A 6055-nucleotide genomic window follows, 5' to 3' on the forward strand; every position below is an offset into this window, starting at 1 on the left:
GTGACTCCACTCATGGTGGCTGAGACGAGGTGGTTCAGGTCTCCATAGGTTTGTGTGGTCAGCTTGAGGGTGCAGAAACATATGTTGTAAAGGGCCTCGTTGTCAATGCAATAGGTTTCATCAGTGTTCTCCACCAGCTGATGGACAGAGAGGGTGGCGTTGTAGGGCTCAACCACAGTGTCGGAAACTTTGGGTGAGGTCACCACGCTGAAGGTGTTCATGATGTGGTCAGGATACTCTTCACGGATCTTGCTGATGAGCAAGGTGCCCATTCCGGAGTCAGTGCCCCCACCCAGCTAGTGGGTCAGCTGGAAGCCCTGCAGGCAGTCACAGCTCTCGGCCTCCTTCCGAACCACATCCAGGACCGAGTCAACCAGCTCGGCTCCCTCTCTGTAGTGGCCCTTGGCCCAGTTGTTGCCTGCCCCGGACTGACCAAAAACAAAGTTGTCTGATCTGAAGATCTGACCAAAAGGACCTGAGCGAACAGAATCCATGGTTCCGGGTTCTAGATCCACCAAGATAGCACAAGGGACATATTTGCCACCTGTGGCTTCATTGTAGTACACGGAGATGCGGTCCAGTTGTAGGTCGCTGTCCCCATGATAGGTGCCGGTGGGGTCGATGCCATGTTAATCACTGATCACCTCCCAGAACTTGGCACCGATCTGATTGCCACACTGACCGGCCTGGATGTGCACGATTTCCCTCATTGTTAAAATTTATTCTAATCTTTTTGCTCACCTCAAGGTGTGTATGGGGCAAAAAAATAATATGGAATTAGTTTTTCTCTGCTGCTAGTCGCAGGGTGGAAAGATGGAACGGGACCCGGAGGCTGAAGCAGCGAGGTCCGAACGCGGCGGCAGGAAGGTTCTGAGAGGGAGGGTTATCCATTTTAAATATAGCAGAGTGTACATATCCATCCCAAACTCCCCGACTATCTCTTCCCTCCATTCTCGCCCCTGCCTGCAACCCAAAGTTCATTCTCTAAGTCTGTGAGTCTGTTTCTGTTCTGTAAATAAGTTCATTTGTATCATTTCTTTTTAGATTCCTCATATAAGGGATGTCATACAGTATTTCTTCTCCTTGGTCTGACTTTCTTCATTTCGCATGACAGTCTCTAGGTTCATCCATGTTGCTGCAAATGACATTATTTCATTCTTTTTAATGGCTTAGTAATATTCCATCATATATACGTACCACATCTTCTTTATTCATTCATCTGTAAGACACTGGATTTTTTAAAAAAAAATATTTTAATTTTTAACTGAAGGATAATTGCTTTACAGAATTTTGTTGTTTTCTGTCAGACAACATGATTCAGCCATAGGTATATATATGTCCCCTCCCTCTTGAAACTCCCTCTATCTCCCTCCCAATCCCACCCCTCTAGGTTGATACAGCGCCCCTGTTTGAGGTCCCTGAGTCATACAGCAAATTCCCACGGGCTATCTGTTTTACATATGGTAACGTAAGTTTCCCTGTTACTCTATCTGTACATCTCACCCTCTCCTCCCCACTGCCCACCATGTCCACTAGTCTGTCCTCTATAAGACATTGGATTTTTAAATGGCATTAACATTGTCCAGTGGTCATGTATGGATGTGAAAGTCGGACTGGGAAGAAAGCTGAGCACTGAAGAATTGATGTTTTTGAACTGTGGTGTTGGAGAAGACTCTTGAGAGTCCCTTGGACTGCAAGGAGATCCAACCAGTCCATTCTGAAGGAGCTCAGTCCTGGGTGTTCTTTGGAAGGAAAGATGCTAAAGCTGAAACTCCAATACTTTGGCCACCTCATGCGAAGAGTTGACTCACTGGAAAAGGCTCTGATGCTGGGAGGGATTGGGGTCAGGAGGAGAAGGGGCCGACAGAAGATGAGATGGCTGGATGGCATCACCGACTTGATGGACGTGAGTTTGGGTGAACTCTGGGGGTTGGTGATGGACAGGGAGGCCTTGCCTGGTGAGATTCATGGGGTTGCAAAGAGTCGGACATGACTGAGTGACTGAACTGAACTAAACTGAACTGAGTGACTGAATTGAATTGAACATAGTCCTAGATTTTTCAAAAATTAAAAATTAATTTTTAAAATTAATTCTTAAGTATACTAAAGTTCAAATTTGTTTTCAAAGAAATAGTTCTTATATTAGATGAGTATTAATTAGTTTTTCTAAAGCTCACTTAAATATTATAGAGATAAATCAACTGGCATACCAGGTTTTGGAACAAATTCAACTACATGATTCTTGGTATATTTGCAAGAGTAGCAAATAATTGCAAAATTTACAATACTTACAAGTATATTTCTGCTCTGGTTGGAGCATAAATTTGTGACTGTAATAGAATGTTTCTTGACTTCCTACTTTTGCATTCCAGTCCTCTGTAATGAAAAGGACATCTTTTTTGGGTGTTAGTTCTAAAGGTCTTGTAGGTCTTCATAGAACTGTTCAACTTCAGCCTCTTCAGTGTTACTGGTTGGGGCATAGACTTGGATTCCCCTGATATTGAATGGTTTGCCTTGGAAACGAACAGAGATCATTCTGTCATTTTTGAGATTGCATCCAAGTACTGCATTTTGGACTCTTTTGGTGACTATGATGGCTACTCCATTTCTTCTAAGGGATTCTTGCGCAAAGTAGTAGATACAATGATCATCTGAGTTAAATTCACCCATTCCAGTCCATCTGAGTTTGCTGATTCCTAGAATGTCGATGTTCACTCTTGTCATCACCTGTTTGACCACTTCCAATTTGCCTTAATTCATGGAACTAACATTCCAGGTTCCTATGCAATATTGCTCTTTACAGCATCGGACCTTGCTTCTATCACCAGTCACATCCACAGCTGGGTATTGTTTTTGCTTTGGCTCCATCCCTTCATTCTTTCTGCAGTTACTTCTCCACTGATCTCCAATAGCATATTGGGCACCTACCAACCTGGGGTGTTCATCTTTCAGTATCCTATCTTTTTGCCTTTTCATACTGTTCATGGGGTTCTCAAGGCAAGAATACTGAAGTGGTTTGCCATTCCCTTCTCCAGTGAACCATATTCTGTTGTACCTCTCCACATGACTCATCTGTCTTGGGTGGCCCCACAAGGCATGGCTTAGTTGCATTGAGTTAGACAAGAATGAAGCAGGGCAAAGGCTAATAGAGTTCTGCCAAGAGAACGCACTGGTCATAGCAAACACCTTCTTCCAACAACACAAGAGAAGACTCTACACATGGACATCACCAGATGGTCGACACCAAAATCAGATTGATTATATTCTTTGCAGCCAAAGATGAAGAAGCTCTATACAGTCAGCAAAAACAAGACCGGGAGCTGACTGTGGCTCAGATCATGAACTCCTTATTGCTAAATTCAGATTGAAATTGAAAAGTGGAGAAAACTACTATACCATTTAGGTATGACCTAAATCAAATCCCTTATGACTATACAGTGGAAGTGAGAAATATATTTAAGGAACTAGATCTGATAGACAGAGTGCCTGATGAACTATGGACGGAGGTTCGTGACATTGTACAGGAGACAGGAATCAAGACCATCCCCAAGAAAAAGAAATGCAAAAAAGCAAAATGTCTGTCAGAGAAGGCCTTACAAATAGCTGTGAAAAGAAGAGAAGTGAAAAGCAAAGGAGAAAAGGAAAGATATACCCATTTGAATGCAGAGTTCCAAAGAATAGCAAGGAGAGATAAGAAAGCCTTCTTCAGTGATCAGTGCAAACAAATAGAGGAAAACAATAGAATGGGAAAGACTAGAGATCTCTTAAAGAAAATTAGAGATACCAAGGGAATATTTCATGCAAAGATGGGCTCAATAAAGGAAAGAAATGGTATGGACCTAACAGAAACAGAAGATATTAAGAAGAGGGGGCAAGAATACACAGAAGAACTATAAAAAAAGATCTTCACAAACCAGATGATCACAATGGTGTGATCACTCACCTAGAGCCAGACAAACAGGAATGTGAAGTCAAGTGGGCCTTAGAAAGCATCACTATGAACAAAACTAGTGGAGGTGATGGAATTCCAGTTGAGCTATTCCAAATCCTGAAAGATGATGCTGTGAAAGTGCTGCACTCAATATGCCAGCAAATTTGGAAAACTCAGCAGTGGCCACAGGACTGGAAAAGGTCATTTTTCATTCCAATCCCAAAGAAAGGCAATGCCAAAGAATGCTCAAACTACCACACAATTGCACTCATCTCACACGCTAGTAAAGTGATGCTCAAAATTCTGCAAGCCAGGCTTCAGCAATACGTGAACCGTGAACTTCCAGATGTTCAAGCCAGTTTTCGAAAAGGCAGGGGAACCAGAGATCAAATTGCCAACATCTGCTTGATCATCGAAAAAGCAAGAGAATTCCAGAAAAACATCTATTTCTGCTTTATTGACTATGCCAAAGCCTTTGACTGTGTGGATCACAAGAAACTGTGGAAAATTCTGAAAGACATGGGAATTTCAGACCACCTGACCTGCCTCTTGAGAAACCTGTATGCAGGTCAGGAAGCAACAGTTAGAACTGGACATGGAAAAACAGACTGGGCCCAAATAGGAAAAGGAGAACATCATTGCTGTATATTGTCACCCTGCTTATTTAACTTATATGCAGAGTACATCATGAGAAACGCTGGACTGGAGGAACACAAGTTGGAATCAAGATTGCCAGGAGAAATCTCAATAATCTCAGATATGCAGATGACACCACACTTATGGCAGAAAGTGAAGAGGAACTAAAAAGCCTCTTGATGAAAGTGAAAGAAGAGAGTGAAAAAGTTGGCTTAAAGCTCAACATTCAGAAATCGAAGGTCATGGCATCTGGTCCCATCACTTCATGGGAAATAGATGGAGAAACAGTGGAAACAGTGTCAGACTTTATTTTCTGGGGCTCCAAAATCACTGCAGATGGTGACTGCAGCCATGAAATTAAAAGACTCTAACTTCTTGGAAGGAAAGTTATGACCAACCTAGATAGCATATTCAAAAGCAGAGACATTACCTTGACAACAAAAGTCTGTCTAGTCAAGGCTATGGTTTTTCCAGTAGTCATGTATGGATCTAAGAGTTGGACTATAGAGAAAGCTGAGCACCGAAGAATTGATGCTTTTGAACTGTGGTGTTGGAGAAGACTCTTGAGAGTCCCTTGGACTGCAAGGAGATCCAACCAGTCCATCCTAAAGGAGGTCAGTCCTGGGTGTTCATTGGAAGGACTGATGTTGAAGCTGAAGCTCCAACACTTTGCCCACCTGATGTGAAGAGCTGACTCATTTGAAAAGATGCTGGGAAGGATTGAGGGCAGGAGGAGAAGGGAATGACAGAGGATGAGATGGTTGGTGGCATGACTGACTCAATGAACATGGGTTTGGGTGGACTCCAGGAGTTGGTGATGGACAGGGAGGCCTGGCGTTCTGCAGTTCATAGGGTCGCAAAGAGTCAGACACGACTGAGCGACTGAACTGAACTGAACTGAATCGAATGTTGCCTACAAGTCCAGCAAGTGTCCAGCTATTCTCCACTATCTCTCCTTGCTTGGAGGATCTCTCCTTGTTCCAAGGCTTTAAACACCCTTGACAAACTGATTCTTCCCAGAATTATACTGTAGCGTGAGTCTTTCTTTTGAACTTTGGTCTCCTATATCCAACACCTCACTCTCCATTTCTGCTTAGCCATCTAGCAGGCACCTCAAATTTAATATGTTTAAAAAAAAATCCCTTATTCCACCTCCCTCCAGCTTGCCCTTCTCTTTCTCATCTTGTCAACTGTAAATCCATTCTTCTTGTTACTGAGACTGATAATAACCTGGTGTCACATGTTACACTCGGGCTACAAGTATATTCTCTCAACCTTACTTTGGAATTGTAGTTCAACTAATCCAACACTTCTCCCCACTGCTCAGAAAATGGTGCAAGGTATTGTACATTTATCTGCTTCTAAGACCATCAGGCTGGTTTTAGAAAAGGCAGAGGAACCAGAGATCAAATTGCCAACATCTGCTTGATCATCGAAAAAGCAAGAGAGTTCCAGAAAAACATCTATTTCTGCTTTATTGACTATGCC

At 42.8% G+C, this 6055-nt stretch overlaps 1 pseudogene; it reads right to left on the reverse strand.

Annotated features, from left to right (window-relative positions):
• Positions 1-861, reverse strand: part of LOC104989479 — a 6911-nt pseudogene extending 6050 nt beyond the window's left edge.
• Positions 862-6055: the final 5194 nt, after the last annotated feature.

This window comes from Bison bison, unplaced genomic scaffold (genome assembly GCF_000754665.1).
Source record: "Bison bison bison isolate TAMUID 2011002044 unplaced genomic scaffold, Bison_UMD1.0 scf7180017864157, whole genome shotgun sequence".
Classification (NCBI taxonomy): Eukaryota; Metazoa; Chordata; class Mammalia; order Artiodactyla; family Bovidae; genus Bison; species Bison bison.